The sequence below is a fragment of the Anomalospiza imberbis genome, chromosome 3 (assembly GCF_031753505.1).
Source record: "Anomalospiza imberbis isolate Cuckoo-Finch-1a 21T00152 chromosome 3, ASM3175350v1, whole genome shotgun sequence".
Taxonomy (NCBI): domain Eukaryota; kingdom Metazoa; phylum Chordata; class Aves; order Passeriformes; family Viduidae; genus Anomalospiza; species Anomalospiza imberbis.
The window spans coordinates 44,329,195-44,352,042 of NC_089683.1; the positions used below are offsets into that span (position 1 = coordinate 44,329,195).

The following is a 22,848-nucleotide window of genomic DNA, read 5'->3' on the forward strand; positions in this document are numbered from 1 at the left end:
TTTTTTTAAAGGAAAAAGTGTTTATTTATTTCTTTAGTAATTTAGGAGATTATGTGTCAAGCCTAGGGTGAAATTTTGTTTGCTGAACTTATCTTAAACCTCAGGAGGGGAGGAAGGTTCCGTTTAAAGGTCAAAGCATTTCAAGATTTCAATTCCGTATATTTTTTACCTTTAAAGTTTTCCCTCACCCCACCCAGACCTCGGACCTTAGAAGATTTTCACACGCCTTACACATGCTCATCTTGTGTTGAAATTTTTGAAATAATTCTGCATTAAATGCCACAATAGTTAAATATTCACGCATGTATTACTATCATCTAATGTGTACCTACACTTCTCTGGTGAGAAATTCAGTGTTTGAGCTTGGAGGAGAATGCTGGAGCTGACAAAATTCAGATGCTAATGATAATTAATTTATGTAGTGGCAAAGATAGGTGCACTGCCAGGTGCTTTACAGGCAGATAAGATCTGGTTTCTGCTTCAGTGAGTTTACAATCTGAGGCCCCGGTTTTGCAAATACTTATGCACATGAGTTATGCCACCGGGTGCAGTGACACTACTCATGCATGTGAAGTTACTCACCTGTAGTGAGCTATCTGTGTACAGTTTCAACTGCATTAGCTTTTCAATTGATTGTGCAGTGAGTCAGTAATTATTCAGGCTGATAATTGTAGTTATTTAACAAGCTCTGCCAGTCAGAAATTAAAGAAAAAATACAGGAGTCACCTTTCTGCAAGGAAATTGAAAACTCAGGTTTTATCGGGAAGTTTTTCAGGAAGCAAACAGTCCATGTTAAATCTGGCATTTTCATGTCACACTAGTTTAAATTATGTCTATTTGTGTACAAATCACAGAGGAGAAAAAAAATCACCTGATAATTGGAAGGGAAAAGTGTTATTCCCGTTCCTCATTTGTCGTGATGCTGATCTTGGGGCCACGGTAAGAGTGTTTCCAGTGAAATCACTTTCAAGTCTGGGAAAAAGCAATCAGCAGGGGCCTTGGTAGCTGTAAATTTGTGGCAGCAGTCCCTAATTCATCTTGTAATTCTATGACAGGCTCTGAATTGCCCGTATTTGGCCAGGGATCACCTCGGTGGACAGTTAATGAAAGAGCAGAGGCAACTTGAAGGTCAGTCACACTGAATTCTTTTTTCTTTCTGGCTATGTCTTTTTTATTGCATCCTATCTTTCTTTATATAATTTATTAAGGAAAACCTTTTTTGTATGTTTCTGGCAAAGGCAAATCTATGCCTATTTGTTTATCTGCCTTTTTTGCCTGAAGCATTTATAAAACAGCCTAAAATGCCTCAAAATCAATATTTCTGTTGAAATCAAGTGACAGAATTACATTTTAGCCAATTTCTATTTCTTGTCTGAGTGTGGTCATGAGAATAAAACAGCAACAGATGCTGCAACCAGGTATGATTTTGAGAATGGAATTTGTACATCGACATGTGAATCTAATCTAAGTACAATGAGAAGACTTTAGTTACTGGCTCACGCTCAGCATAAATTAATTTGAACTTCAGAAATCCATGAGACTAATTAAACTAACACCAGAAAATGCATTTGTGTCTGCTGGAGTCAGAGTAACCAACAGATAAGCTGTAATAGCATTTGTTTGTTGAAACAATGTAGTAAATGGGGGCTGACTTATCAGAACACAAGACTTTTTTGTGACATGTATAGCAGAACAGACATGTTGAAAAAAAATTTTAAAAATAAAACCAAAGTGGAGTCATGGATTAAAAATTAAAATGGCCTTTTCTTTTTCTTCTTCCCTTATTCTTATTTTATAAGATAATTTCCTGTCATCACTGTTTTCTCTTTTTCAGAGTATTTTCTTTCTTTGGGGGACATCAGTCTTCTTTCTTGTTTTATCTCATTCAGTCTATCTCTCAGAATACCTTGTGTCTTAATCTTCTCTCTCTAGCTTATGCCTTCAATCTTTTTGCCTACTTTTTCTGTCCTTTTCCTGTCCTTTCCATAATGTTGTTTTTATCTCTCCTTTATTTTGACTTTCATTACAAATATATTATCTTCCCACCTCAGAGTTCCCTTCCCCTGTTCCACCTTTGTCAGAAAAAATTTCATAGGGCTCACTATCATTTGACCCTTCCAGATAAAGTATTTTGAATGACCACTCTGGCTTCAGGGAAAAAGGAAGTGTTGGTGGATGAAGTAGTGTTTTTTTCACTATCTGAACTCCTTTCAGTCACAACAAGATCACTACTACTTCCTCTCATGTTGAATTAAAAATCCTTTGCAATTCATTGTAAGCTTCATTTGCTATTAAACTAAACCTACAAAGTAGGGTAAAATGGGAGATTAAAAAATAAAAAAGTGGATAGAGAAGTCCACTTTCTGCCTGCCATACAAGGGAAAGTTAAAAAAAAATTTAGAGGTAAGTTTATTTTTCAAAGTATATTGAATTTAAACTAGTGGTAAGAATTAACTGCATTTTAATGGTTATCATGTAGTCAAGGATGCCCTTACTATAAGCAGAGTACAATGAGCTTTTCTATTTGTGAACCTGGGATTCCATGTCACTTTTTAATAGGCTTCTGGAGCACATGTCCTTTTGACTGCCTGTGATAGAGCAGAGGCCATTGCTAGCTGCAGGACCTGCTGCTTGGCTGTGCCTGTCTTGGCTGGTGAGATGTCTCTTGTGGACTGTGGCCACTTGTGACTGTGACTGTGGCCATTTGTCACTTACCAGCACCAGGGGATTTCCAGCCCCAAAGCTTTTGCAGATCCCAGACAAGCAGATCACAGATGTGGTGTGGAAAGCAAAGTGATGCCCTCATCTGTACAGATAAAAGGGGGGGTTTGTGCATACATAACCCTTTGAAAATTATGCCAATACAATCTTAGTCAAGTCTAGTGGAACAAAAATGGTCTTGGTTCTTGCACAAGCCAAAGCAGGGAACAAGGTGGCCTCTTACAGTTTTAGCAACATCTCATTTCTACACATGCTGAGTTTCCAATATTTGTACAAGAAGCTGCTCTGTGAAGGTTGATTGGAAGTGATTGGGATTTCGTGACTCAATTTTTCATATTTCTGTTTAAATCAGATTAAATCACTGTATTTGAAATGCTGGATTTGGCAGAAACAAAATTGGTTGAAGGAGGTCATGAAAATCTTCTCTTTGTTTGTAGAAGACTATTGTTAACCTAATATAACAGGTTGTCAAAACTCATAATATATTGTTTATAAAGTGCTTTTATTAATGATGTAAAAAATCCAATAACAACCCAAGAAACTTCTCATAATGAGAGGAGAAAACATTAGTGCTTTTCCTGACAGTGTTCCTTTTCATGAGGGATTCCTCTGTGGAAGACTAATGAAGTCCATTCAGAAAGATCTTAATTAATTTAATTAAAATCTGTCAGATCAAACTGATTAGCCTGACATCCAGCCTGGCAGGAGGAAGGAGGCTGGTACAAGCATTGTAAGTGTGTTGAGGTGGGCTTGCCGCTTGCAATCAGAGATGTGTGGCTGCTGTAGAGATCAAAGCCATCTTTCATTGTCGTCAGAATAAACATTATGGCTCCCCTGGGCAAGTGATCCAGTTTCTTTTTGTCAGAAAATATTTTTTACCTCCACAGCCCTGGCAGCTCAGGAGGGGACCACAGGTACCTGGTTCTGCACCAGGTGACCTTTCCTACCCTTCTGAAAACAGCAATACAGATTAGATATTTCTCATCTCCTTGCCATCCTCTCAGGTGTTGGCCATGGGCAGGAGAGAGAGGCCCTAGTGGCAGGGATGACTGCATTTTGATGCTGAGTGTGGGTGTCACAGAGACTTCCAAGGAGTGGTGTGCCCACATGAGGCATCTTCCTTTTGCTGCCATCTCCCACTGAACTGAAGTGGGAGCTGAGAAACTGCATTCTCTGCTATCTGGCTGTGCTTGTCCAAAATATGAGGAACTACCTCAACCATGTAAGCTTCTTAATTCTGCAGCTGCTAATAATGATGTGTGGTTTCTATGGCAAACACCAGGACAGCCAGTGCCAATCTGTATCTCTAGGTCCTTCCACTTCCCCTACCCCACACACGTACTTACAGAGTACCTCTCATCTTCAAAGATTTTAACAAACACTTTTATCCATCGTTACAGTGGGAGGGATCCATCAAAAGGGTAATAGCTGGTAAATACTCAAATTTTCAGGCCCCAATCCTGCAAGCGCTTAGGCATATGTTTTAGCTTTATGTGCCATAATTCAGGCTTCAGTGGAACCATTCACAGTACGTGAAGCTAAGCATATGTGTAAGTTAGGAATTGTAAAGATTAAATAGCATTCCTGTTAGCTGGAAATCAAAAGGTAGATGAAAACTGGGACTCCAGCTAGAGAGGAAATGCAGTTCCTGAAGGAAGAGCAGCAGCAGCAGCTGACATGAAAGACTTGCTAACAAAAGACCTGTCAGTGACATGTGTTTGGCCTTTATTTGTGAAAGGGACTCTTCTCCTGGCAAAATGCCAATGGGTCAGTTTCTCCAAGGGTGGATCTCATCTGGAGCATTGAGTTCCATTTGCGTGGGCACACACCCAGTGAAAGCATCTTTCTACAGTTTAGAAGCATGTATCTGATTTCAGTACTTGGGCTTCAACAGACTTTTTGCCAAGAAATGATAGATTGCTGGAAGAAATATGACATAAGTTTCATCTGCAGATGCTTTTCCTGACTTACACCTTCCCAGTACTTTCTGGTCATGTCAGTTGAATTGAATATCCTTGAAACAGGCAAGATAGTGAACAGGCAGGCTCATTTGAACAGTGAGCCTGCAATAAAAAGGGTATGCTTGGTCAGTTTAGGATCTTACAGCTGGAGGAAGATGCTTAATGGAATGGTTCATGGTGATAAGGGTAGGGTGGACAAATAGGTAGAAATAAGCCACTGGCCACACTAGCCAATATATTTGTCCTTTTTTAAAAAAAATAAAATTGTAATCATATTTTGCCTTCTCTGCTATCTAAGCCTCAGCTTAGATATTTAGACATATTTTTCCTACCTGCCAAGGGCTTCTTTGATCCTGATCTTGTATTATCTCCACACTGGCCCAAGGATCCACTCATGATGAGACCTTTTAATAAGAAAATGTATTACATAGTGTACATGTAATAAATGTGGTCTCTGTTGAAGGTGACTAAACTCAGGCCACTCTTCTACCAGAGTCTATTGTTTTTTCTCCTTTTGTTTTTAATGTGGAGTCCTTCCCTAGCATCTTCTCAACTTCTCCATTAATTTTCTCTTAAGATAATGCAAAACTCAATTCTATTCAACCATACTTATTAAATCGGATTCTGCTCTAAATTTTATTTTTTTTTCCTAAATGTCAGGTTACTAAATTGAAAAACCTTCAAGGTTCTGGTCATGGAACTGAGACTGAGTGATAGGTTCAACACATTACCATAAGGCATATTTGTAGATATAAATGGGAAACAAGAAGGAATTTTTGACAATATATTTTTAGTAAGATTTTATAAAATTAGTCTCTTCCAATGCAGCAGCTGTATTAGATATAACTACTACTTGTATCAAAGTGATTTTTATTTTTTCTTTGTCTTTTGCACTCAAATAACCTAATAATTTGAGGAAATAACACTGGACATTATTGATCTATTTTTTTTTTTTCTTCCTGGCTCCTAGGTCACAGTTTAGGCCCTAGTTCAGCAAAGTACTTAAGAAGAGGCTTATCTTTAAGCACATGTCCAAGTCTCAGCAGAGTAAATGAGAATTAAGCAAATACTTAAGTACTTTACTGAATAGGGATAGAATTAAGCATGTAGTTGAATGTTTTGCTGAATCAGGGCCTTAAAATTAAAAATTAATCTTATTTGTGCTACGAAGATTGGAAAGCTACGTGCTAGTGCTAGATTTGGATCTTGAATTAATATAAACCAGGAACGGTAGCACCAACTGTCACAAGGAGAGGGGTGTATAGGTGTAAAAAGGGGGTGAAGCTGGGGTTGTTAAAATCGTGGGTAGGACATAGGAGAGATATGCATTCTGTTCCTTTGTCTGTTTCAGGATAAATTACTGGAGACTGACATTCCTTTGTGTTTCAGTCCTGCTGCTGGTGAACCCTGGCATGCATAAAAAGTTCCATAATGTTAATAGCTGCCATGCTAAGTCTGAAGTTGCAGGAGAAGGGGCTTAATCTTTCTAGGCCTCAATACACACTCTATTTGTCCTGTGAAGGGAAGGTGATGCCACTTCCCTTCTTTCAAACTCTTTGAGCTGGTGAGGTTTCTTTCTGTACGTTGCCATGATGCCTGGCACAGTACTCTTGCCTGTGCCTTCTAGAAGGTTTTGTAGTACAAGCCCATAATAAAAAATCCTGTGCTTTGGGCATGACAAAATTATTCGTGTGACATGATAGAGTATTGTTGCAGCTGAAGTTTTTGTCAAGATTTAGGTTGATACAAACTAATGGCAGCATTAAGTAGTTTTCTGACTAGCATAATTAACTTGTGCAATTCTAGGAAAAATATTTGAAGAACTGCAGTAACTTTACACTATTTTTTGGGAAGATAGCTGCTGCTTTCAGCCTGTAGAGTTGAGCAGGTTATGGATGAATGTAGGGGAATGTTTTCATGGACCGGTTTTAGGGACATCTGTTAAATCTGCAAACATCTAGAGTTTTCAGTGCCTGTGAATTCCTTCTGAGAAGTTTTTGGTATTGGCAATAAACATTTGAGTGGTTTAAGTGAGGTATTTTAAAACCATCGTTTCTACAAACATGGAATTGGTGCCTGGAGCTGGGTCAGTGTTCATCATGATGTTCTGTGTTGCTGTTACCCTGTAGAGATGCTCAGAGAAGATTGATTGACCCAAGTGCTCCTCTTCAACTAAACTTCATGTAAGGGTAGCTCAGCGACTAGGCGCAGTGAGTGTAATATGATCTGCATGGGTGCTAGCTAATGGTTAACTGGCTCTGCTGAATCTGTGTTCCTTAAACAAACGCTATCAGCTATGGGTTGTCTTATTTCTGCAGACAACCTACTTCAGGTTGGAAACTAAAGCTTTACTCTTAGGAGTAGAAGACAGCAGGAGGGCTTTCACTGCCTGGTCAAACAGGGAAGGGAAGGAAGGCATCGCTTTACTAGAGCTGCTGTTTTCCACTCGAAACAGGAGGGATGAGGCTAGTAGGGTTACTGAGTACGTTCTGAAGTGTGTAGGGTGGCTGACCTCAACTCAGCTGTTATTTTGATTTTTTAACTGACTGTGGGCCGAACAGGTGCTTGACACAGTGTGAAGCTTCTCAGGATAGCTGGCGTAACTTTGTGCCAAGGCTTTGAGAAAGGGCAGAGAAACATGCAAGATGATGCTTTACACAGGAGGTTACTGTGTGGAGATACTCCATATGGAGAATGAAGGGGCAAGATAGTGCTGAAACTTTGAGCTTTCTGTACAAGGCAGAAAATTAATAGAAAAGGTGAGTCAAAACTGTGGATCTTTTATGCTGGGGGCTTTGAACTTTGTGGAATCTGCTTGTTATTAGGGATAACGATCTTGTTTTCTGAAATTCCATAGGGGCATAAATGAACATTTTGTGTACATGAGAGACCTCTTAACCGAGTACAGTTCTTGCAATGATAGCATCGTATGATCACCTCGATTAATCATCTTGGCTTATAAAATGGGTTATTATCTTAAATCTGAACTGTTGAAAAAACACTAGTTCTGGATGACTTGCAGTAGTGTGGGTTTGTTTGGGGTTTAATTTTTGTTTTTTTAATGGCAAATACAAATTCCCCTCTATGCATTTGAAATATGAAAACTAGGGGCTTTTTTGAGAATAAACATCCTACTTATTCCTACAGGTAGAAATCCAGAACTCAGCATTGACGGCTTTAAAAGCATATCTAGAGCGAAAACTAGTGGGTTTCACTTTTTCAGTTATGGGCAGAGTAAGTGGTTTTTCATTTTTTGATCCTGACTAGTAGGAGATACATTAATTACATCAGAAATTGTCTCTTTGTGGTTATTTTTTGAGACGAACTTTTCCTTCCTTGAGGAATGAAGTAACCCACATCTAAAAACCAGCTAGCTTTGTATAAAGTATGGATTTTTAACTGTATAGCATCTGTACAGTGAAAACAGTAGAAACCTCTGTTCAGAACAGAAGTTTATGATTTGATGCATTTAAAGTATTTTTTGACCATATAAAAATTCTTTATTAAGATATTGTTGGTCACTCAGTTCCCTCTTCATTAGGTTACGCTTGCATTGGTGTAAGTACATTTAATTCAATTGAGCTCCCTGTGAATTAGAGCATTAAACAAGTGACACGAAACAAAATTATGAGGGACTTAAAAGACAACTCTTTTTTTTCTAGTTTTGTGTTATTTATTAACAGTATACTTCATTTGACTTTGGTTGCACAAAAGCTCTGTCAACTAAGTTAATAGTAAATGCCACTTCCTAGTTGACATGAAAGTTTTTAGCATACTTAATGATTATTTTAAGCATCTTGCATTCACAGAATAAAATATGTACCTGTAATTTTTTTTAATTAGTCTTTTAAAATTACTATCGAAGTACAAAATATTAATTTGTTATCTTGTTTAAGTAATCTTCTGTTGACAGAGTATAGTTTGATGTGATAACTGAATTGATTTATAATACAGAATGAAAGAGAGATTAACATATTTTGGACAGATCAATGAAATGTTGACAGGCTTGGAACATAAATGATTTTGATTTGTGAATTCTCCAGTCACTCTTCTTTGGCAGAAAAGTCACACTTGCACCATTTCTAGGAGTTATTCTGTTAATGGTAAAAAGTTTAAACTTATAATTCAAATTTTTTTAAACAAATCAGAAATTAGGAACCTGGAACAAGAGGCAGCTTTTGAACTCCAGGTTTGTTAAACAAAAATGCATTTGATTTTTTGCTGGGAAACTCCTCTTTTAAGCACGCGAAGTTCTAAATTTTTATCTCCTTAATACCTTCTTGGCTTAAAATGACAAAGTCTAAAAAGACTTTATGAATACAAGTTTAGGGTTTTGTTGCTGTTGTTGTTTTGTTTCACTAACATCCATTTTATGGAGACTTTATGAGTTCCTGTCCATCCTCCAAATATTGACACTGCTGGGGCTGGATGGAAAGTTCAGACCAAATCTTGAACCTCCTCTTGTTGGTTCTACAGACTGTCTGGAGTCCAAAGGTTACGAACTGCTTGTAAACTATCTCCAGAATAAAAGCCTGTGTGCCAGGACATCAGTGCTGGTATTGTGTCCTCTATTCTTTTCCTAATTTGCAGTTTCTCCCCACCCTGCCCCCGTGGATTGTCAATGGCCTGAATTGTTTCAGTCTGTTTAATTCAGCGAGGCTGTGCTAATCGGTGTCGCCTGAAAGCCTGTCCTGAGACCCCGAGACTTCAGAGATGTTAATTCGCTTAGTATTACAAAACTAAAAAGGGGCGGGGGGGGGGGTCGAAAAAGAGAAAAAGAAGAAAACAAAAAACCACCAGAGTAGCTCTTCATTGTCTGCTCTAGCGGCACAGACATTAAACCCTTGGATTCTCCATTAGTCAGTACACAACATTTAATAGGACAGTTTTTAATACACACCAGTTTAACAGAACTATTTCTTTAATATTAAGCATTCAAATTGCTCTGTACAAGATTTACCCAGTTGCTAAACGTCAACAGAAATCTTCCTGTGAACTCAAATTTAAAGAGTTTGTTTTGCTTAGCTGTGCAAGTTGTGCATGTTCATCCAAATAAGACCATTTATGTCCTTAAACCTGAGACAGTAACAACGCTGAACCTACAGCTTTCCCAGAGTGGATGTGGACCCGTCAGGTACGTACCTGGAGGAGAATCGAAGAGCTTGAGTTACTGCTGAGGCTCTCTGGATGGCTCAGTGGGAGAACACAGTATTCAGGAGAAAAATCCCAGGAGCCAACAAGTTCAGCCAGGAGCATCCTGATTTTAGTTCAATGACTTGTGCATTTTTGCCAAGTGGAGGACAGGACATAGTCCAACCACATCCTTCCCCCGTAAACAGAATTGCCCTGTCTGCTCTTTGGATATCCTCTGAGGATACAGGCTCAACCTCTCAGGCAAAAGTGTAAAATAGTAGATTTCTTCAATGTTATTAAAAAACTTGTTCTAAATGAACATTTCTGCCTAGAGCCATTTTCCAAAGAAATACTTTTGCTAGAGAGACGGAGAGCAATCACTTAGAGCTTTCCACAGGCAAACACTGCACGTATTTTTACTCCCAACTGTGATAAATTTACCTTGGGCTTAGTTCATTAAGAAAACTTCATCAGGGAAATGCAATTTCTCCTCACTGTCTAAACATAACAAATAGTACTTATGTCCTTTGTCTAGTTGTTTTTCAGACATGAAATTCCTGTTAAATGGATCTTATTAATACAAACATTTTTAAAAGCCACACATTCTTTTCCACTGCATCAGTGTGTGGTTTTTAGTTGGTAACACAATATATACTATCAATGGTTCAACAGGGTGATTAAAAGCCCAGTGAAGGCAATTCACATGAGTCTTTAACTATGAATGGATCTTCAGTGATCAAATTAAATTTGGGTGTTTTTGCAGGAAAAAAATTATTGGGTTTTTCTTTGTTTGTTTGTTTTATGTAAAATAGCTTTTACCAAAAACTTGGGTTTGTATCATGATTTTTTAAATGCTTTTGTGGTATATGCCTAATGAATATTCTCTAAATACTCCTCACAGTCAGCAATAATCTTAATGATAAATCATTTTGCAATGTTTCAAATGTTCTTAACTCTTGTTGAGATAATTCCAAATTCAGTGTGCTAAATATTTTCAAGCAATAGGCTTGCTGACTTTTAATCTGCAGGTCTGTTTTGTACGACATGCAGTTTCCAGGTACTCTGTATCTCTTGTGCTACGTAACCCGTCTCGCGTGCATGGCTATCTAATCTTGCGGCGGGTGAGAAGCTGTAATTTGTGGGGCTTCTTATCGAAATGCAGAAAACTGATGTGGAAAGAATGGCAACCAAGCTGTATTTTGCCCTCACAGTATTAATTTTGTTTTTTTTAAAAATAGGTGTAACTGAATGAATAATTTCCAGGGCTGTTAAAACGTAGCAGGTTGCGTGGTTCAAAGGCAAACCCTGCAGAGCTGAGCTGCGTGGGGCACCAGCGCCCTTCACTCCCCAGGAGCCCAGCGTCCCCCATGCTCACCGGGATCTGATTGTCCAGTGATGCAAGAGTTTGCTAATTAAACAGTTCACAGAGGTGTTTGGGGCAGAACCTGTGGACATTTAACCAATTGAACAATTTATTGCTGTAATTGAAGGGGTTAGCTGGTGTTTATTAACTAGCCTTCCTGTCACGTTCCAATGGCTGGACTAACCCTTGGTCCCTGATTTGTTTTCGAGTGTCCCACCGGTGGTGTTGGCGCTGCAGTGTCACTCTTCAGGCTGCCACTTCAAGGCCACAACTTAACTTATCGGCCTTTTGCAAATTCAGCCACATTACTGGATTTTTTTTTCTTGCTGGAGCAAGTGTTTTATTACAAAGTACTGTCGCTTTAGACCAAAACCAAGATTTTATCTTAGATGAAAAATAAGTCTGGATTATTAAGAAATTTCAGCAAACCACTTCTGGCTTGAAAACAGTTTCTGGCTTTGTAATCTCAGCATAGCACTAGTTTATTTTCCCTTTATGTTTATGGTCACCTCTGCCGTCTCTATCATCATTAAAGAGGGTTTGGGGCTGGGATAAAGGCGTCATTACAGTGGCGTGCAGCAGGGCTTCCAGTCAAACCGCTGAGGCACGCGCAGTTTGGGACACAAATCTATTCAGCGGAACAATGGGTCCTGATGGTGATAACAGGCTGCTTCGCCCCCTTACCCATGAAAGCTTCTATAACTAGAACTAATTGGCCGTTCTTAAAGTGCAATTAGCAGGGATATTAATCTAGGCCTGACAGGTGTGAAAATGTGTTTCTTTGAGTCCATTCAATAGACACCCTCTCTGATGACCCGTAGGAGGGGTCTGAAGCAATTGTACCTATAAACTTGCAAGCTTTTAGTTTGTTGGAACCGAACAGCCGACTTTTAATAATCTCATTTGAGTCAGATGACATTAACTCGACAGAAATGGATGGGAGGAAGTTCACGTACTACTGACATAATAGTTGGTAAGACTTCCATCATCGGGAAAGGAAATGACTACTTTCCTCTTCATTTGGGTATGTGAAGAAAAGGGAAGACTTTTTAAAAATACGTATTTTAATGAGAAACTTAGGTCTGAATTATTTTTCATTAGGGATAATTAGGTGTCCTCCCTCAGTTTGCCTCTTGTGCAGTTGGATAATCTCCACTTGCAATGCTTGCTGCTTTTCTCATTTTTGTTCTTCATCCCAATAGGCACAGCATAGAGCAGAGACATTAAAAGGCATTGCCAACAAGGGTGGCATTATCATCAGATCTGCAGCTTTTAAGTAGTGATAATGTAACTGTTTAACTCCAATTGGAGATGGAGTTTCAGGACTCCAACTCAGGGATGGATACAGCACTACTAGTTCAGCTTTGCTACAGCTAGTATACAAGGGCACAGCTCAGTGGAGCTGCAATGGTCTATACATGTCCAAAGATCCTTATTTTAACCAGCAGACTTATTGTGGGATGCTGAAAGGGTTCCAGCTGAATCTGCAGATGGCTGCTTATGCTAGTGGGCTTCAGGCTTGGAACTAAATGAGGAAATTTGTATTTCCCGTTTTAATTAAAAGGGGATTCACAATTTAAGACTAAATGACAAAAGCCTATCCCAAAGACATGCATCTGTTTTACATAAGATAAATGTGTTATAAGAGTGAGAAATTGCTTGAAGATGGTCTTGATACTGAAAATAGTGTGAGTTCATGGGCATGCACATGCATGTATACTGCTCAGTCAGCTAGAATTTTTTCCAAAGATGGAAAATTTATTATGTATGGTCTGCCCTGAAAAAAAAAATCTGCATAATGCTTTACTAATTCACTCTTCTGAAAGTATCTGAATGTCTAGACTACTGTGATATTTCTTAGAAGTACCTTAGAAAACTTGTTAGAAAAGATGAGTCTAGGTCTTTCTCAGCCACTCAGCACAGTCTTATGATAGAAAAGGCAACTTCATAAAAAAATTTGTTCTACTAACATATGAGGCCCATCTTACCAAGGCTGGCATTTTTTTTTTGCCTCACTGCTGTGATGAAAAAACCCCTCTTAGACTAAATAACTTCTTGTCTGAATTTGCTTGGGAGAGTTTTGTTCTTCAGGAAAATTCTTAGATGAAAAATCTCAAAAAATAGATCCTTACTGTTTATTTCATGACACTCTGAGCACAACCACATCCTTTCCCAACCTCGGCAAAAACAGAAAGCAAGAAAGATCATGCTTGCATAACAAAACAAGGTTCAGCAGACTTCAGGAGTATGAGTAGTGATTGAGGTAGCCTTAGAAACTGTGTATGTCCCTGGACCCGAATTTGTGAGCCTTTCTGAGATGTAAAGCTTATTAACTTAGTTGTTACTGTATCTGCGTTGCTCTCTTCATGCCCTGATACCCCTCAGGATACTACAGATTTTCCACAGCCAGTGGGTCTTGGAGCTGGCTCTGCAGGCTTTGCAATAGAACACGCTGCATGGTTAGATGTGCTCTCTTGCATCTAAGGAAGGCTCTGCATTTTCTAACCTAATGCAATCAAAATTGATCTTGATTCAACACAGATGACCAGCATAGGAAATAATACTCTGCTTCTGGAGCAATAGCAAGGTCTGTCATTCCTTTGGAACCCATTGCCCTTCTTCCTGGTTTAGGAGGGCAAGGCAATCTTTTTCTTGATTACCCTAAATAGTGCAAAACATCCAAGGGGAAGGATGGTCTTGTGATTGAGACAAAGGGCTGTGATTCAGGACTCGTGGGTACAGCTCCTATCTCTGCTGTCTGCTTTCAGTTAAACCTTGGGGAAGTCATTAGATCTCTTCCTCTTACACAAAATCCCAGACTCCTTCTGTCTTTTCCATTGAGCTGAGAGGTTTTTGTCACCAGCTGCATATTTGCATGCATTCCTCACCATCGTTATCCACTAATGCAAGCTAGAGAGCCTGCCTTCTCATATTTGGGGAGGAAAGTTGAGGTATTAGTGTTTTGGGGGCTGTTCTTAGAATGGTGAACATGATCCTATGCCCAAATCTGCTACCAGGACTCCTGCTTTCCTTTTCATCTCCCATGCTAATTCTCTCCCCTCACAACAGCTCCATCTCTCCTCTCACAACAGCACCATTTCTCCCCTGTTCTTCCTGAACCACTGAGAAGTGGAAAGGAAGAGAAGAGATAGCTTTCCCCCTCCCTACAGTGAAACCAAAATATATTATTATCTGTCTTCTCTTAACCAGACATGGCGACAAGATTACTCAAATTCATGTCAACTGAATATGAGTTATGCAGTTTTGCAAGTTGATGACTAAAATTATTGGAATTACCCACAGCTAAATGGTTTGTTATAGCTGGAAATTGGTAAATCTCTTGGTGTCTGCACCATTGTTTGTTGTGGAAGCATTAAGTCCTGCTGGTTCATGTCTTCACCCTTTTCATAGACAAAAAGGGTACACAATGAAGAGGTTTGTTCATACTTGCTTAAAATCAAATGGTTTGGACAGTTACTTTCTTTACACCTCAGTTATATTTTCATTCCTATTCAGAGTTTTCATTAGCAAGTTATTTTGTGGTTACCCAGAGTGGCACTTGGTAACTGCATTGAGATATTTCTTTCTTAGATTTCTTAACTGTAATAATGCAGTAAAGCCTGCTTTTGCTCAAGAAGTACCTGAGAAAAAAAAATGCAGTGATTAAAAGAATGCCTAAATAACAACTGATGTGGTATTTATTGATGAAAAGTTGCAGCTCTTAGCTGCATGGTTGGTAAGAAACAAGAGAATGAATAATAGCTACCAGTGTCCCAAATTTGAAAAACCAGAGGAAATGGTAGCAAGAAAAAGTGAATAAAGATGGATGAAATCCCAGGAGGGTGAAGGGAGATTGCAGGGAGTCCTCCATGCTGGACAGGGCTGAGTGGCTGACTCCTGGCTCACCTCAGCTGTTGCTTTTCAGAGTGGTATTTTGAAAGGCGCTGTTTGGGAGAAGTGCTTCCTGGCCGAAGTGCTTCCTGGCCGCCACCGCCACACACCACTTGCAGATGCTGCCTGTGGGTCAGTGAGAGGTCACCTCCAGTTAACTCAACACCCTCAGTGAGGAGAAAGCTCTTGGGGATAAACTTTCTTACTATCACTGTCTAACCAGCACTGAGAGAACTTGCAGATGCTTAACTTGCTCTTTTGCCTTGTCCTGAAGTAGTTTTCATGGCATCATTAGCACTGCCAACTATTACCTCTCCACTTGTCCAGTACAGCAGGTTCAGCAGCACCAGTTTCTACAGCCTGGTGGTTGGGTTTTCTCCTCGCAGGTCCACCTCCCTATGCTGTGCTGTGGCCAGGGCTCAGCTGCCCTCCAGTGCCTCACCAGCACCTTGGCGAAGCTACCAAGGACCAAGAGAGACCTTGGGGTCTGCAGAGGGAGCAGCATCCCATGCACACTTGGATGCCCCAGAGCACGTGGGGGTGCCTTCCAGGCTTGCTGTGTGTGACAGGATGTGGCTCCTGGTCCCACAGAACCCAAAGCAGGGCACTCACAGCTCCATGGTTCAGTGCCAAAGGGAAGACGCAGCTCTTACACCTCTGCCTGTAGTTTGAACGTTGTCAGCGATGACATCAAGGGCAGCATCAGGAGGGGATGGACTAAATGTGAAGGTGGGTGGTGTTTGCTTATGAAATGTAAAGTCTGATTACGTTCAGCAAACTGCTCAAGTCCTGTAGCTCCAGAAGCAGAGCCGTCACATTTAAATAATTGTGTTCTGAAAAAGATCAAAGATGCAAATAAATGGCACAAGTCATGCAGGAGCCCGTTTTACATATATGCATAGAGATACTTGAGAAATCAATGCATTTTACATTGCTCCCACGTTTTTTCCTTGTGACAGCAGTTACAGAGCCCTGCTCGCAGGTGAATCTGGGTGCAGGCGCTCCCTGGTTGTTACTTCCCTGGTGGGGCTTTCTCAAGTATCCGTGCAGATTCAGGGCAAAAGTCTGGAAAAGGTAAAATGCTGAGGCAAGAGGATTGAAGTCTGAAAAACCTCTTCAGGTTTCAGATTGTTCTGTTCTTGTCCATAAAAGAATTTAGTAGGCATATATTTTATGTGTATGGGTACATCAGTAGATGCATAAAAATACATACGTCTGTTTTCAATAAAAGTGTTCCATGATCTAAACATCTTCCAGATAACATCTTAAAAATCTTAGGCTTCACATTTTCTCAAACAGGCTTGTTCAGGGAAACGAAAGAGAGTGCTTGACAAGATTATGGTGTTGCTTCTATACATTTCCTTTATTCTTGTGGCTAAAAGGAAATTACAATGTGTTGTTAAGTCAAAGCGTGGTCTGTGGAGCTGAACCAAAAAACCTTTAAATGGACTAAAATTCCCCTTCTGATAAAAGGGAAAACTACACAGCAAAGAGACAGGATATCTTTAATTTAAATAGTGGGTTTAGGTATATTAATTTGAGTTCAAAGCATCTTTCAAAGGGTATGATGCCCACATTTTTAATTTTACCTAATACTGAGCATCTGGTGTGGACTGGTTTGTGGTACTGAGAGCAAAAGGAAATACATTACTCATAGATGAAAGGAGTGAGGGAGAATCACTGTCCTGACTAAAAATAGCCTTTTTTCCACCAGTTAATATCAGCTGGAGGTTTTATTAAATAGTAATTGTCTAGAAAAAGACAATTATTGAGTGTGACTGTTTCCTTTCAGGGGCCAGGCCCAGGTGGTGAAAGTTAAGTATTGTCCTTCAGATAAGGTCCTGAAAGCAGTTTTCCTGAATGTCCACTGAGCCCTTCTGCAAAATGTCCTTTCTGGGTGCTGAGCTGCAGACAGACAAAATCCAGGCCTTTTTGCAGGGCAGCAGCAGTTTTCAGGGATGTAGCACCAGAGGATTTTATGGCTGCTTTGCAAATACAAAGCTGGCTCACCTCTTTGGCTGGAACTCTAACCCAGAGGCACAGAGATCACAAGAGACAAATGTCTTGAATTAAGAAATGGAGTTGACATCTATAAAAGTCAGAGCACATCTAGTAGGCAACATGTGTAATAAGACTACAACATTATATCTAATAGGGAGATTGGAAAGCTGTCTGAAAAAAAATGCAGCTTCCGTTCAGATCTGCACATTCAAAAACAAAATACACCAGATTAATGAGGTTTTTTTGTTTCCTGCACCCCCCCCCTTCCCCTAGATTTACTGATCTGAATCCCTGGCCCTTTTCCTAAAAATCAGTCCAGTTTTTTTCAGTACAAGGTTAGTGACAACCGTGGTAACAACTTTGCCTATCTTTATTGGAGTCCATATTAAAAAAAGTGTGTATTTCTGCGAGGTTAACAATATTCTCCTCTTTATTTCTATAAGGCTGTTCTCTTTGAATAACAGTTTTATGCATCATAATGTTAACACCATTTGTTTGGGGCTTTATGTATCATGAACATCTAAACATTATTTAACTAACCTTTGAAATTGTCCAGTGAGTCAGAGAACAATGAGATAGAACCAGACAGGAAGGCTTTTTCTGCCCTCCAAAAGTTTTCAAATTGCTACTTATTCTGAGTTGAATGGACTCAAAACTTTGGAGGAGTTTTCATGGAAGAGAAGTGGAGGACGAGAGGGCGTGAGAGCCACATTTGTTTGCTGCAAAATGACCAAAAGTTCCAGAGTGCTCCCTGGGGAAGGGGAAAGCTGTCATTTCAGCCCTTTGTCCTGCATGGTTAAGCTTTGGAACTTTGGCCTTACGCCTCCACATGCTGAATTAGGAGTGTAATGGCTGAGCCAGAGTCAGGCCAGCTCTGCTGGGTGGTCTGCAGACAAGCACTCAGAGAGAAGGTCACTGTGGCCTTCTAGTGAGAGCAGCTCCCAAAAACTTTGCTGGCTGTAGCTTGGACTGTCTTTTCTTTTGCATTTCACGTAAGTGGTCTCACTGTGAGGTGAGGCTGAGCTCTTATCCAGACAGAAACACCACTTACCCAGAAAGTAGCACATGTGTTCTACTGGGAAGCCTGGGTTCTGGCCATTCAGCATTTCCCAGGGGAAGCTGACCCCTTGGGTCAGTAAGAGTAGTTGCTTCAAAGACTGCAGAAATTGATACCATATTCAGTTTGAGAATTCAGACATCTTGATTCTATGGTTTAAACCACTGGACCACACTTTTTTCTGAAATAGGTAGGAATATTTGCTTTTTTGTATAGGGAAACTGAGGCACAGTAAGGGTCTGAGGTTTGCCAGAAGCCACATACTAGGCCTGTGGAAGAGCTAAGAACAGAACCCAGGTTTCCTGATACCAGTACAAATGATTCAGTCACAGTACACTGTGAGAGCAGGACAGGAAGGAGCAAAGAGATAAAAAATTAATTTCTTCTGAAAGTGAAAATTCTTGTTTCAGGTAGTGTTTCCCATTATACCCAGATCATTTCTACGTCCCTGTAATCTAAATTTTCTTTACCATTTGTGTTTAACAGTAAATATTGCATTGACACCTACCCCTGGAAACTCCTGGCCTTCTGCTAACCTCAGATTGGTGGGCTAAAATGAGAGACTACCCATTGAGAATATAATCCTGGTCTGCAGGGGGCACAGAGATTTCTTCACCTCTGGGAAGCAGCCAGTGGTTTACAGTTTCCAGTGCCTGAAGCTTCGTGTTTAGGTGCAGCACTCCACACTGGAAATTAACATGAACTTTAAAGAGGGGAACAGGGGCCTTTAGCTGATGAGAAGAGCTAGGACTTTGCTTGTGGCAGTTTTAAATATGTAGAAAATACGTATGAAATTTTAAAGGATATGTTACCCACAAGTTCAGGAAGGCAGATATTTTCATGTCTTTCTTCATTTAAAATATAGTGGAAACCCAATATAATTCCATTCACATTTATCAATGTGTTTTAACAGAAAAAAAATTGGGTCAATAAGTCCTCTGAAAAGAGGCTAAAATGAAGGAAGATAGAGTTCATCACTTCCATATTTTGAGCCTGTGACTTCCAAAATCAAAGGCTTGGTAATCCTAATGGATTGACTTCCAAATTTCCTTGGATTTGTATTGCTGGACTAGTCTCTCTCCAGGGCTTAGCTGGATCCCTGCAGATAGATTTTTAGGTTTATATGGTGTAATTCCACTTAGTCCAGCTGTAAACTTGTGATGGCTGAATTAATACATTACAAGGGGAAAAAAAAAAGAAAAAGAGTATACCTACAAACTCCCTGGCTTGTATATCAAATCCTGAGGGGGGGGGAAAACTGGGCATTTCAATTAGTTGGTTGTGTGGCCTGATTGAAGAACAGCCCCATGACTAACAAAGCTTTGTCTGTAGTATCAGCTTGCTCCTCATCCACCAGGACAAATAGAGTGGTTGGTCATTAACGGGCCAGCCATCGGGTAGGGGTTTTGTTCTTAAATGGAGGCTTTGTCTTATCCCTGCTGTTTAAGCCCTCTCCAAGCACTCCTCACCTGTCATATCTGTCATACATTTAATTCATCACGCTCTCTGGTCAAAAGCTACACTGATAGTATCAAAAGAAGAGGAGGGGGCTTCTTATAACTTTAGCGATCAAAGGAGATTACAAAGCAAATAAGATTTTAATGAAGACGGCAGGTTTGGAAAGGAGAATTTACTGCACTGCGAATCACTAACACATATATGTTCGTTTTATCTGTAGAGTATTTGAGAGTGGAATCCCAAGCTATTACAGAAGGAAGGATGGATACATGTGTTGGTTCATGGTTTTAATTAAAAACACAGAGGGAGGAGATGTAGGGAGGAAAAAGGAGCTCTTTTATTTCACTTTAAAGGTCATATTTTTATTCTGTAAATATGATAAGCAGACTGTTTTTAAATACAAGTTTGTTTTAAGGGTGACACATACATCAAGCAATTTGCCACGGAAGTGACATTGTCAGGCCAATGTTCTCTGTTATTTGACCCAGGTTTCAAATTATCAATCACAATACTGAAATGCACTTGGCCTCACTGTATCAACTAAAGAAGTAAAGCAGGCAGACATTTTCCAGTCATAGTCACAGAAATGCACATGTCCCTGGGATCATACATGATGGGAGCCAGAGCTGCAGAAATGCACCTTTTGTGTCAGTGGGTGTTTTACAGGAAAACAGCTCTGTGCTAGCAGTGTGGGGAATACTGCCTGCCTTCCCTTACAGGGAAGCCTTCCCTTACTGAGAAGCACATGCTGCCCTGTGGCACTTTGTCATGGAATGCAAGTCTGAAGCATACGCTTCTCAATTCACAGAATAATCTGAATTGGAAGGGACCCACAAGGATCATCTCTTCAGTGAATGGCCTATATAGGGATCAAACCCATATACTTGGCATTGTTAGCGCCCTGCTCTAACAAACGGAGCTACTCTCAATGGTTCATTCACTCATTCACCTTTTATTAAACTTGCAGTCTTTACAGAAAGGAATTTTCCCATTTGGGACTGTCAGTCCAGAGTCCATGCTCTGTTTTCTGATAAGATGGAAACAATTGGTGGGGAATTATCTGTTGCCGCTCCTAATGGTACTAATATACAGTACTCAAATTCTTCATGGCCAGTCATCTGGAGATTCAGTTAGCAGCAAAGACACACCACTGGAAACATAAAGGTTTTGGAATAGATCATCTTGACACATAAAAGAGAACCAGGGGATCAGGCTCAGCCAGTGTGGATCTATGAATGGCAGGTGCTGTTTGACTAACTTGGTCTCCTTATACCAGATGACCCGCTTAGGGCATGAGGGAAAGGCTGTGGATGTTGTCTACCTGAACTTCAGTAAAGCCTTTGATACTGTCTCCCACAGCAATCTCCTGGCTGATATGGCTTGGACAGGGGCACTCCTCACTGGGTAAAAATGATGGGTGACATCCAGTTGGTCACCAGTGGTACTGGTGAGCCCAGTACGGGGCTCAGTACTGGGGCCAGATTTGTTTAATATCTTTATCAACTACCTCAGTCAGTTCACAGATAACACGAAGTTGGGCAGGAGTGCTGATCTGCGGGAGGGTAGGAAGGCTCTACAGGGAGATCTGGACAGGATAGGCTGGATCAATGGGCCAAGGCAAACTGTTTGAGGTCCAACAAGGTGAAGTGCTGGCTCCTGCAGTTGGTTCACAAGAACCTCATGTAGCACTACAGGCTGGGGGAAGAATGTCTGGGAAGCTGCCCAGTAGAAAAGGACCTGAGGCTGCCAGTTGACAGTGGCTGAACATGAGCCAGCCTGTGCCCAGGTGGCCAAGAAACCCAGTGGCATCCTGGCTTGGATCAGCAACAGTGTGGTCAGCAGGACCTAGCCAGTGACCAGGACCCTGTACTAAGCACTGGTGAGGTTGTACCTCAAACACTGTGTCCAGCTCTGGGCCCCTCACTACAAGAAAGACATTGAGGTGCCAGAGTAAGTCTAGAGAAAGGCAGCAAACCTAGTGAAGTATCTGCAGAAAAAGTCTTATGAGGAGCAGCTGAGGGAGTAAGAATGGTTTAGCCAGGAGAAAAGGAGGCTCAGTGAGGACTTTGTTGTTCTCTATGACAAAAGGAAACAGCCTCAAGCAATGAAACAGGCTGCTCAGAGAAGTGGTGGAGCGGCCATCCTAGGAGGAGGTATTTAAAAGCCATATAGCTGTGGGCTTAGAAACATGGCTTAGCAGTGGACTTGGCAGTGGTGGACTCATGGTTGGAATGATCTTTAAGGTCTATATCATCTTAAGGGTCTTTTGTAACTGAAACAATTCTATGAATTTATAAAGTAGTGTTTTGGGCACTGGCTGGCATCTGTGCAATGTACAGAGCCAAATCTGCCCTGTTAGTAGCAGAACCAGGCAGCTTTACTTTGCAGTTTTTCTTTGTGATGAAAAGAAAGCCTTTGCAATTGCTGGAGCCTTTGATAAAAGAAGGGGTAGTTTGTATTATTAGCACGGATGTTAACATCTTTACTTCAAAGACAGGGGGGAAGTGGCTGCCTAGCTTTCTTTAAATTGAATTAAAAATGTGGGGTCCAGGAAGGAGCTCACAAAACCATGTCTGAACTTGTCAGCCTTTACGGGTTTAGGTGGAAAACTCCAGTTCTTACTTTCCGCTGAGTAATACTGAGAGCTCATTATTTGTGTGGTTTTCAACCTAGCTATGAATTATGAATGATTTACTTAAGAAGTGATAAGTCTGCCCTTAAGCTAAGAGGAGGTCCCTACAGCTGAGGTGTTTTAGGTTCAGCAAGGAGATGGCCCTCAGTACCCTTCTGATGTTGGAGTTAATATCTTGTATTTTCATTTCATCCGAGGGCTAGTATCCATCCCTCAAGTGTCTTTTCCGCAGCCCACAGGATCTCCTGATACGCAAAGCACAATGAACTAGTTTTACTGAAAGAGAGGTGAAAATTCACATGTAATCTGTCATCTGGTGGCATGAATTAGTTGAAGTCAGACTCAGATTTTTTGCAAGTGAAGATGGGATAAAGATACAGCCAGTACTGTAGTTCAGAAACTCTGCTTGAGTCTTGCTTTGAGTAAGCATGTCATCAAGTAGCTTCTAAACTGATTTGCTTTAATCGATAGCAATAAAAACTGTGAGTGAATAGGGTCTGTATTCATCTGATACTGTGGTGAGACAGTACAGCAGAGGCAGCTGCAGCAGCGCCCTTCCAGTGCTCACACCAGCTCAGTGAATGAGTGTTAGTGGCACTAGGAGTCGATCTGCAAGACTCTGCCCTGTAAA

At 40.5% G+C, this 22,848-nt stretch overlaps 1 protein-coding gene across 1 annotated transcript in view; it reads left to right on the plus strand.

Moving 5' to 3' along the window:
• The first annotated feature begins 1,049 nt into the window (after positions 1 to 1,049).
• The window catches only part of PRDM1 (PR/SET domain 1), a 62,520-nt gene continuing 40,721 nt past the window's right edge, over positions 1,050 to 22,848 (plus strand). The window contains exon 1 of the mRNA XM_068184174.1: positions 1,050 to 1,128. The gene's annotated coding sequence lies outside the window, so the exon portion shown is untranslated. The remainder of the gene's footprint in view (positions 1,129 to 22,848) is intronic.